The sequence below is a fragment of the Canis aureus genome, chromosome 6 (assembly GCF_053574225.1).
Source record: "Canis aureus isolate CA01 chromosome 6, VMU_Caureus_v.1.0, whole genome shotgun sequence".
NCBI lineage: Eukaryota > Metazoa > Chordata > Mammalia > Carnivora > Canidae > Canis > Canis aureus.
In genome coordinates this window covers 9,057,365-9,069,566 of record NC_135616.1, presented here as the reverse complement: position 1 = coordinate 9,069,566, position 12,202 = coordinate 9,057,365, and the positions used below count along the sequence as shown (strand labels likewise).

Genomic DNA, 12,202 nt, shown 5'->3' with positions numbered 1-12,202 from the left:
TTTAAATGCAATGTTTCCATTGTTAAAATTCTACTTAAATATCTAAAAACTAGCATGTGAAACCTAATTAATAGTAAAACAGGTAGTAACACTTTAGTTTCTCTCCACTTACGTCATGCAGCATAACACTCTTAGGGAACAAAATTAGAAAATGCAACACGAATTAACTTTTGTTTTATTTCTCTTCCAGGTAACATCACCATGTACTGTCCCACCCCTGTCCCACCCCCATCCTCCCAAGTTCAAAGAGTATCAAGCTCAAACTTGCACCAAGAACTTTCAGACTGGACATAATACCCACCCAACAAAGATACGGCAGGCTTAGAAATAGCAGAAGATGAGACTAGAACATAAGCTCCATGTGGGCAGAATATTTTGGTTTCTGCTTATGCTATGTAGTAAAGTGTCTGGCATATAATAGGTTCTGAAGAAAAATTTGGTGAATAAGTGAGTGAATATAAATAACTAATTTAGTTGGCATTCAAAACATTCCTGGATTAACTTAGTCCTAAAATGTTGAAATACAGACAACTAGACTCACATTAGCCCCTAAAAGCCTTAATCATAATATGTAATATTAACAATTAAAAGTTTAACACGTAGCAAGAACATAATTAAACATTATCAGACAATGCATATCAGGAGTTTATCACAAGTAAAAGGGTTATCTTTGTAGAACAGAAACATTTACTCCTTTCAATGCCAAATAGAAGTTTACAGTTACAGTATAATAATATAACCCATGTATTTCTGTAGACACAAATGGTGATCTTTATAAGAGAAGGTATTTGTCATGCAAGGCATGCTCTATAGACTATGTGTTAGAGACTATGTTTCATCATTTTATGTTCTACTTAAAAAAAAAACACACAAGTGCATTCATTCATTAGCCTGCTTATCATAAAATGTCATTAGAGTTCAAAGACTTTAGAATACATCTCTTCCCTAGGTTTTTGACCTAGGTCTACATTCAATGAGCTAAAACAATAAACAACTAACATTGCTCCTAAAAGTCAACTTAATAGGAGCCAAATCGTAAACAATGAAACATAAAAAACCAAAGCAACAATGGAAAATAACAGACGTTTTCCATTCCACTACCATGCACCAAATACAGTCGCTATACTGACTGTATTTCAAGACTGGAAGAGAAGAAATATCAAGGACCCGTATCAAAAACATCATGGTATATACAAAAGGAGTAATTCCCATTAAAATTTCCATGAGGACATATATACTGTGTACATTATACAAGCGCCACAATTACAGTGAAAACAGTGGTTTCCACACTTCTACTGGTAAGCTGATATTACTGAACGTGAAATGGTGTTAGATGTGGCTACTGAACCAAACATGATCCACAATGGTTTCTGAATAGAAGGTATTCAGAGTGTATCTCTCCAAGTTCTTCTGTTGCCCCGTCTTCCTCTCATTCTAGACCACCACAACCTCCTCCTGATGAATTCTTTTTTTTCCTTCCTCAAACTATTTTAATCAGGTTTTCTGTCAACTGAAACAATAAACCAACACTCCAAATCAGAAACAGGTTGATACTATCAAGCTGATAGAAATAAATTTATATCTAAAAAGATTAGGTACAAACTTTTTGTAAAATGAAATGTATGTCTTCTCCATTTAAATTTTCAAAATATATGAAACTTAGAACAATTTTTAATACCTGTTAAGTTATAAGCTTGACTTCTTTGAGAAAGACTGTCCGATTTCATGTCCTTATTAGGTGTTTTGGCTTTAAACATCTTTTTTTAAAAAAAAATTTAAAAATATGTATAGCTTTATAATGCTCTATAGATATTTAAAATATGATTTATGTGGATATATGTGCACATAAAAATATTAATGTGTGTAAAACATTAACCTACTTAATTCTCACAACAAACCTATAAAGTGGGTACTATTACTATTTCCTGTTGAAGAAATTGAAGCACGCAGAGGTTATTTAACTTTCCTCTGATCAGTAACTGGCAGGGCTCTTAACCACATTACACTGCTAACACCTACTTTCCTACTATCCCTAATTAACAAATATAAACAAAATATTTCCATTGGTCATTTTCAGGAAAGAGGGCAAATCAGGGATTCTCTGCTGCTCAAATATAATCTTATCTCTCCTTTTGACATCAAGCTCTATGGGCTAAGCAAGGAGGCCACATTCTTCTATCTCAACTGTTCAGAAAGTGAAGGCCTCTTCACCTTCTTTTTGGATGAGTCCCAGGGAAGATCTGCCAAGCTGGCCTGGACCACACACGGCTGGGATGCAGGAGCGTGCATGACAAGGCCCGGGTACCCAGCCTTCCACTGCAGCCAGGGAACAAGCAGCCAGTACTGGCAGCCCCAAATAATTACAAGAAAGGAGTTAGGACCAGTTCTCCGAAGCAATGGGGAGCAGGTGCTGGTCAGAATGAAAGATGCACACAACAAACATTAACACTGTGGGATCACTTGTCTAACTGATTTCAATTGTTCGCTTTTAATCATGCATTGCAGAAAACCCAGTTTTAGCACAGATATGCCACACTTCATTTCATTCTGTTCAAAATGATATGCAAAAGTGAGAGCAGCCAGGTAACTGAAGTTCCCTTTCTTCTCTGCCCTTTCAACATTTGCTCCTGGCTGGGTCCAAGAGGAGCAAGACTGGACAGCCCAGGGGCCTGAATGATCAGCATAAAAGCCCAGACAATCAAAGCAATAGAAGGTTTGTCCAAGAGCAACCACATGTTGTACAAAAGCTTTCACTTTCACGTGGATCAGCACTGTTCCATGGACTGGCATTCTGAATCCAACTCTATGAAGTATTAGTAATATTGGTAACCTCTATAGCAACACAATGAGGTTAGCTTCACTACAATTCCCATTTTGGATATGCACTCAGCATGTGCATAAATGTCAAATAAACCCAAGGCCAGTATTACCATCCCCACTTTGCAGATAAACTGTGGTGAAGAAGCTCTAAAGAACTTGCCCACGACTGCACTGTTAGGAAAAAGTGCCTCAGCTGGGATTAAACATACAGACTTCATAACATATAAGGACAACTAACTGCCTGTCACAAACCTGATCCAAAACTCCCACAATGATTATGACATAATATAAACATTATGTATATAGTCACAATACTTATACAGGATTATTATATAGCTTTACACATACAACACAAAACATGAATATTTCATCTATCTTCACAGAACTTAAAGGCGTGACAAGAATGATCTTAGAGCACACAGGCCTTTTAAATCTTCCATTATTAGAGAATACCTCAATTTGACCTCTTCTTTACCACCCAACTTCTCTTTATCAGGCAGATGCATTCAGATCATTGCAGTGTCCTTAATACCTCTTCCAAAAAGATACTTTCTATAGGAGAAACAGCCAATGTGTACTTCATGCTTATGCGGAGGATAATGAAGCTGGTAACTAACATGTTTTCAACTTCACCCTCTTCTCAGTATCAGATAAAACTTCACTAAGAAATAAGACTGTTCCATCAGGCAATTCCATTTCACTAGAAGGCCATAAAAATAATTGTCTATGTCATCAAAATCTCTTTAGAGAGCTGCAAAACATCGGGTTTGCTAATCTGGGCCTGAGACAGAATCCCAACTACTCATGCTAAAGAATAACAGCTTCAAAAGGAGTCGTGGTTGCTATCAGATATCCTAGAATCTGTGAAGACAACTACAGACGGGTCCTAGGTCCTAGGAGGTGGAGCATCTGTATGTCTTGAGCAAACGTGTTCCTGTGGGCCATAAACTTCATGAAGAATGATTATGGAAGATGTGGGTCTCCCAGTTCTTCAGTTATTAGAGAATCTAATCTGGTATCTTCTTTATCAGTCAACTCCTCTTTATCAACCAGACTTCCTCAGCTTACACTGATCTTAGAGCCTCGTAGAATAAGTCACTGTTGGCATCAATAGAAAAGGAATATACGAACAACGTAGGGACTGTGGGCACCAACCACTCTCTATAGTCAAATACCTGTATATTAACTTTTGACTCTCCTAAAACTTAAATAACAGTCTACTGTTGACTGGAAGCTTTGCCAGTAACATAAGGAGTCATTTAACACTTATTTTGTAATACGTACCATATACTGCATTCTTATAATAAAGCTAGAGAAAAGAAAATGTTAAGAAAATCAGAAGCAAGTGGGCAGCTCGGGTGGCTCAGCGGTTTAGCGCCGCCTTCAGCCTAGGGCCTGATCCTGGAGACCCAGGATCGAGTCCCAGGTCAGGCTCCCTGCATAGAGCCTGCTTCTCCCTCTGCCTGCCACATTCCCTACTGTTCTCTCTCTCTCTTTCTATCAAATAAATAAAATCTTAAAAAAAAAAAAAGAAAATCAGAAGCAAGAGAAAATACATTTGTAGTACTGTACTTTATTAGAAAAAAATCCTCATTAAGTGGACAGTTCAGACCTGTGTTGTTCAAAGGTCACTTGTAATTGGAAATAAATTTAAGAATAAAGAAGGGACCATTCAACTTCACCAATGCTGAGTACCTGGAGCTACATAGGGAGAAATTCTGGATTTCTACTTTCCTGAAGTCTAGACATGATCCTTAGATTTAGAGAGAAATTTAATTTCCTATAAAGAAATAGAAATAAGGCAATATTGAAAACTTTCTTTTGGATAAGAAATTCTTTAAAACTAAGTTATAGATGATTTTGCCATATATAAGAACAAAATATCTATCTTTATACCTCACAATTTCCTACTGTATTCCAAATGAAAAATTATCATTCAGTTTTCTTTAATTAGAATGCATGCCTAATCAAAACCTCACTTATCTACTTGATATTTCACTGAAGAGCTCAGAATTAAAAACCAAGCACTCCTTGATTTTCCCAGCACAAAGAGTGAAAATGAAAAATGTACAAATTATTTTCTAAATTACAAGACAATGGAATATTCACTGGTAAGAAAAGAAACCCTGTTTACCTTAGACTGTGCTGAAATTGGAAGGGAAAAAAAAGGGGGCAGGCCAGATGGTATGTCTGGGAAGATACTGACAACGTGGAAGTGTTAATTCTTGGAGAGGGGGTAAATTACTATATTCTAACAAGCATCAAGAATCCCAAGTCCAAGTTAATTGAAAATGACTGGAACCCAACTGTCAGTCTGGAAGCATGACATGGCTCAGTGACGTATGTCTTGACTTGGCACACATACCAATTCTTTCACATCCCAAGAAGAGCCTGCTAGCTCTACAGGCAAGCTTTCCCATCGGGGAGTCTCACTTTTTAAGGTTATATTTACAACGTAAAGTTAAATCACTTTTAACAAAACCAGATCCACTAAATGTTAAAAATTGACTTAGATTTTTCCTTCATAAATTCAAGGGATTGTCTCACATTATAAACAACTCCTTCATTTAAATAGTTCTTGGGCACATATCATGTGCTTAGCACTGTTCTACGAGCTGGGATTCTATGACAGTGAACAAAATAAATGTAAGTCCAGTCCTCACAAAGCTGATATTCTCTGGGTGCGGCAGATGATAACAAACATACATAAGTAAAATATGTTTAATATGAAGACATGTAAGCAGGGAAGGGGAATGGGTAGTATTGCAGGGGTGAGAAGTGGTGGGGGTTTAGGTGCACGAAACAAGCTGTGTAATTATGCTGGTGGAGAATGTTCTAGGCTGAGGAGACAGCAAGGACTGTATCTCTGGGTTGGAAGCATGACCCTGTTCAAGGATGAGTGAGGAAGCCACCACCCTGACTAAAGCATCCAGTCTTCCTAATTAGAAAGACACCATGGAATACTACAGATGTCAATAGACATGAGCACAAAAATAATGATGAAAAACCCAAGCTGCAGAAGGGTATATATACACAGCACACCATTTAATTGTTTTTTTAAACACTGAAGACAACACCACAAATAATTTAGTGATACAATAAATAGTAACATGGAAAAGAATGAAGAACTGTGGTCATCATGATAAACACAAATCCAGAAGAGGAGCTGCTCAGAGGAGAGAGGGAGGCACCATGGGAACATAGAGCACTTTCAACTAATGTTTTATTTTCTTATGCTGGATGTTGGGTCTACAGGTGGTCACTAAACTATTACTCAACCTTTTTGTGTATTAGAAATATATGTGCTATTTTTAGAAAAGAATCCTCACACCTATCTCAGCATCCTCTTCTTTCTTAGTCATCCGTGGGTCATCCCGACATTCGCCTCTGAGTGATAGACAAGACGGCACCAGTATTTCTGTTCAGCCATGATCAAGAATATTTCATCCCTGGCCAAATCATTCATTATCACAAGGGAGCAAATTTAGGGAATAGATAAAGCTGTCGTCATGTTCCGGTCACAATGTAAGTACACATTAGAGCCTTCTACGGTCTACGGGAAAGGGCTGCATGAAAGGAAACACAGCAAATCTATGCTTAGTGCTTTAAACTAAGCTGCCTGTCTTCATTTTAAATACAGCCCCTTCTCTACATAGGAGGTGAGTATTTTTAGCAATGTCACCTTTGCTTCTCAATATGCTTCTTAAAAAAATAAAATAAATAAAATAAAACACTGTGGATAGAAACTCAGATTGCATTTCGTACCTCACCTCCCATGCCTCCAGTCTTTCAAGGAGTGTCCAGGGATCCCAGCCATGCACATGTGTGCACTACTTCCTTTCTTCTCCTTAACCCACTACAACCTACTCCACCCTCAGGATGCCCTGGGCCTGGGAGAGAAAGGAGAGCCGGGAAGTGGGAAGGTGAGCGGGGAAATGAGCACCTCTCTAAGCTCCTTACAGAGAGCTGGTTAACCTGGAGGCAGCTAAATGGAAAGTTGTTTCAGGAGGAGTATCTCCTAGGTACTCAGGAGCCCTGGATACTGTATTGTAATAAAGTCCTCTCTCTAGGATCTCATCTTCCCCAGCTTTAATGACCTTCCTATTCTGATGACTCGGTGTCGACCCTGAAGCCAGACCTCTCTAGCTGGCAGACACCTGTGTAAAGCTTCTTGGATGTCTCGCAGGACCCTCAGGACCAACTCCTGACATCGATGTCCCCATCGCCACGCTCACCATCGACCTAAGGCCACCCCTGGTGGTTGTAAGCCCAAGGGTAGTCAAGGGTAGTAAGGGGGGCTGCTCCCCTATCTCTGACCCCCAAGACCCAACACATCACCAAGCCTCGCCATTCCACCTCAACATTTTCCAGATGATTCATTCCCCTCCATCTCTACCACCACATCCTTATTTCAAACTGCCCTGAATTCTTCCATGGACAGTAATATTGCTACTGGTGAGGACTTACTATGCACAAAGGACTTAGACACAGGGTTGCTGGGAGGACTGATTTATTGTGAAGGGTTATTATTTTTAGTTTATAGAAAAAGGAAGTGAAAAATTTAAGACTAAGTATTTCCCAAAGTTATAAATCCAGACTGCTCTGGCGTCAAGACTTATTAATAAGTTTACAGATTCATTCACTCAAATGACTCAAAAACAGTACTTTTTAACTATAATTGAGAAAGTGTCTCTTACAAAGGAAATTCCCTAGATTACTCCACGAGCCAAAGTAATTTTTCTGAAAATCACATTTGATCCCAGGCTCCAGCAGGGCAAAACTCCTCGCTGCCTTTGCATCACCCTCCAGGAGACATGGTTTATGGGGCCCTGAGCTCTGACCTCAGCGGCTTCAAGGCTCATCTCACCTTCTCCCCACCGTCCCAGCTTGCTCCCCAGCCAGATGCAGTTTCCTTCCACTCCTTGAAGTGACTCAGCTCCCTCTTTCCTCTTGGCCTTTGTACATGCCATCCAGACCTCTGGAGCCGACCCTAGACCCTGTCGGGCCGTTCCCTGTTCCTATGCCGATGCTGGGCCACTGCTTAGGCATGTGGTCTGACATCCTACCCTCTCCTCCCGGGACTGCATACCCAAGCCTGACGAAGGGGAGACAAAGGGGAGTTTCCTTTGTCTGATTCAGGGCCCCCAAACCCCCTATTATGGCACTGGCCACAGTGGACTCTAACTACTAAGCAGGCAATCATTTATCTCTATGGCCCAGGTGACAACGAGCCCTGGGAGAGTGGGCACCACTGTTCATTTGGTTTGCCACTCTACAGACAGTCCCCACATAGTGCTGGCACTTCGTAAGTACTCAGGATACGTTTCACTGTGAGGAGAGCAAGGGAAGGCACAGAAGTGTGGCAGCAGCGCATGAAAGAAGTCAAACATGATCCTTCCCCTAACGTCTGCCATCTACCTACCGCGCTACCAAGACGCAGATTATCATCATGTGCATCTTTACAGCTCGAAAAGTGCCTGCCCACCAATTACACGCTGGGTCATCACAATAATTCTATAAGAAGAAGAAAGGAGCTGCTCTGCAAATTGAGACTCTTGCTCAGTAAGGCTCGGTGACCTTTTTTTAGTTGCGTCACAAAGAAACACAAGGTGTTGGACATGTTGCGTACGCCTGCAAGATACTTCAGAAGAACATGAATGAGTTGGGACATGGTCAAGGTTCTGGATTCTGGTTAACAAGAGCTGCAGCTGGTCCTCAGACAAGGGGCAGCTGAAAGTGGGTTAGCCTCAGAAGCAGAGAGGTAGGTTTGGGAAGCGCTAAAGCTTTTTACAGTTTGGGGAACATTCCCCCTAAGAAAAGGATTATAAAATCACAAATTCAGACTTAGGTAACACATGTCATTAGTTTCACAGTCCACATCTGAGTGGGACAGAAGAAATCAAACTTACATGAGAAAGAAGAGGGTGTGTATTCGAAGTCAAAATAATATCACAAGAAAGGTAAGGCACAGGAGAGGGGCAACAGGAATAAAAGCTATTTATTCAGCAGTGACAGGGGGCCACATAAGGCACTGTACCAGGCCCAAAGACACACAGTGATTACAGATGTAGTCACTGCCCCAGATGACTCACAATCCAGAATTAGTATCATACCTGAAGAGAAGGGGCGCAAACAAGGACTTAATAACATGTTAAAAGTTCCCTAATGGCAGTACCTAAAGTAGCCCTCTACACCCATGGTCATGGTCAGCTGGTCCTGCTTCAGACATTCATCCCTCTCTGAAATCCGATTCATTTGTGTACTGACTTGATTAAACTACAGGGTGAGCAGGAACACAGAGGTCTGGTCTGTCCTGCTCACCGCTGTCATCCTAGCACCACGCGAGGTACCAAGTTCATGAGGAGCCTTCCAGAGAGGTATTTGTGGAATAAACAAACAAACAAGTAAAGGAATGAACAAAGGAACAAAACTTACATAGTCTCAAGGTGCCAAGCTTTGGCACGAGTCATCGGTCTTTGGAGTCTAAATATGTTTTGGTATATGTTAGTGAGTCTTTTAAAATTAACTATCACTGTTGCCAAATGAGCATCCTGCCTGGACAAATCATAATTTCAAAGAAGTCTGGCTTGTGGCCAAGCAGTCAAGAAACACCAGCAAAAAACGTGAAGAGGAAGTGGAATCAAAAGACAGGGCTGGTTTATTTTACTTCTTTCTTTAGCTGACAGACACTTGATCCAGAGTCGTTTGGAGAAGGCATAGGTGGGACAGCAGCTGGCTGGGGTGCAGAAGACCTGGATTCGCTGTTGGAAGGGGGGACAATAAAACGTTCACTGTGACAGTGTGGGTGGAAACCAGCCAGAGGCAGGGGTGTAGAGGCTTGTTTCAGGGGCTATCCTCGCTTTGGCAACACAACGGGCTCTGCAGTACACTAGGAAGACCACTTAAGGGAGCTTTATAATTCCAGCCAGAAGTTGCAGGCAAGGAGATCACCAGGTTGAAATCCAACTCTTAGATAAGAGCATGTAGCAAAAATAGACTCAAAATGGATGAAATGCCTAAATGTGACACAGGAATCCGTTAAAATCCTATGAAACAGAGGCAACCACCTCTCCGACTGCAGCCGCAACTTCTTGCTAGACACATCTCCAAAGGCAAGGAAAACAAAGGCAAAAATGAACTATTGGGACTTCATCAAGATAAAAAGCTTTTGCCCAGCAAAGGAAACAGTCAATAAAACTAAAAGACAACCTACGGAATGGGAGAAGATATTTGCAAATGTCTTAAAAGATAAAGGGCTAGTATCCAAGATCTATAAAGAACTTATCAAACTCAACACCTGAAGAATAATCCAATCAAGAAATGGGCAGAAGACATGAACAGACATCTCTCCAAAGAAGACATATAAACGGCCAATAGACACATAAAAAATGCTCCACATTGCTTGGCATCAGGGAAATACAAATCAAAACCACAATGAGATACCACCTCATACCAGTGAGACTGGCTAAAACAAGACAGAAAACAACAGATGTTGGTGAGGATGCAGAGAAAGGGGAACCTTCTTACACTCTTGGTGGGAATATAGCCGCTCTGGGAAAGAGTATGGAGGTTCCTCAAAGAGTTAAAAACAGAGCTACCCTATGACTCAGCAACTGCACTACTGGGTATTTATCCAAAGAATACAAACATAGTGATCCAAAGCGGCACCTATACCCCCAATGTTTGTAGCAGCAATGTCCACAATAGCCAAACTATGGAAAGAGCCCACATGTCCATTGACTGAAGAATGGATAAAGATATGGGATATGTATACAATGGGCTATTACTCAGCCATCAAAAAGAAAAAAAAAGAAAAAGAAATCTTACCATTTACAACGATGTGGATGGAACTAGAGGGTAGTATGCTGAGTGAAATAAGTCAATCAGATTATAAGTCAACAGTTATCATATGATTTCACTCATATATGGAATTTAAGGAAAAAAACAGAGGATCATAGGGGAAGGGAGGGAAAAAGGAAGTAAGATGAAATCAGAGAGGGAGACAAACCATAAGAGACTCTTAACTATAGGAAATTGAGGGTCATTGGAGGGGAGGGGGCTGGGGATGGAATAACTGGTGATGGACATTAAGGAGGACGCATCATATAATGAGCATTGGGTGTTGTATATAACTGATTAACCACTCTACCTCTGACCCTAATGATACATTATATGTTAATTAATTGAATTTAAATTTTAAAATAGGAGTATGTAGAAATAACAGCTATGATGATAAAACCATTTACAGTAAAACTAGTAAATGCTTCAGAGGAACATTTCGCTGGAAATCATGTAGAAAAAAGGATTATGAAATTTAATTTACTAATACTTGTATATTCCATCCTTTACCCTTTACATATATTATTTTAATGTTAAGGTACTCTTACAAGTGGTTCCAATATGCAAGTCTGAGATACCTGGAGACATTGCAGTGAGAGGGAGTAAAGTCAGTGTCTGAAGATGACTAAGTAACTCATTTCACTCGCGGTCTCTCTGTACTAAGAGCCATGCTGTCAGGAAAGCTGCTTCAGACCCACAAAGCTGCACTACAGCTGTAGCTCTGAGGTCTGGAAGCTGCCTCTGGAATTCATCTTTAGAGCCTAAGAAATTGATGTAATTCAAGTTCGAAATACAAGTGACTTTTGTTGTTTTTTTTTTTTTTGCCTCTCTACATAGTGTCCCTTTTGGATAGAAGTGTCGAGAAAATTGAGCTAATTAGCATACATCATAATGTCGTCTGGCCATTTCCCGTGTATATAATATCACTAAGAATACTAACATCTGCAAAGAAAACAAAGGTTTTAATCAATTTAATTTTCACATATGTAAGAACTTCCCGACAACTTAAGAAGAGTATCTGTAAAACACAAATAGCTCAGTATGATTTTGATCAGCAGAATCAACTGTACTCAGAGGCATTTCTTCTTTACTGACTAAACTCCATTTTTGTATTATTATAGAGAAAACTAACCCCCCGAAATGAATACTGAGCCACATATTTTTCACTTACTAATTTTTTTTTAAAGATTCATTTATTCATTCATTTAGAGCGTGCACATGGGGAGGGGCAGAGGGAGAGGGAGACTCTCCAAGCCCAATCCCACTACCCCGAAACCATGACCCGAGCCAAAACCAATCAATAGTCTGATGCTCAATGGACTGAGCCACCCAGCCACCCCTCACATTTATTAATTTCATACTCCTGACCATTATGCTCATAATTATCATCCCTATTTAACAGATAAGAAAATTAACCTTTAATCCTACTTCCTTAATCTTTTAAATTTTACTTAATTTCCTAGAAGGACCACAAAAGGGATGGACCAGCCATAGTGAAACCAGGCAGGGCTCTCTATGCTGAGCATTCTCTTAAACCGTAGTA

At 40.1% G+C, this 12,202-nt stretch overlaps 1 protein-coding gene across 4 annotated transcripts in view; it reads right to left on the bottom strand.

The window, feature by feature from the left end:
• EPB41L3 (erythrocyte membrane protein band 4.1 like 3) overlaps window positions 1–12,202 on the bottom strand; it is a 268,058-nt gene that overhangs the window by 162,790 nt on the left and 93,066 nt on the right. The gene's annotated exons all lie outside the window — the stretch shown is intronic.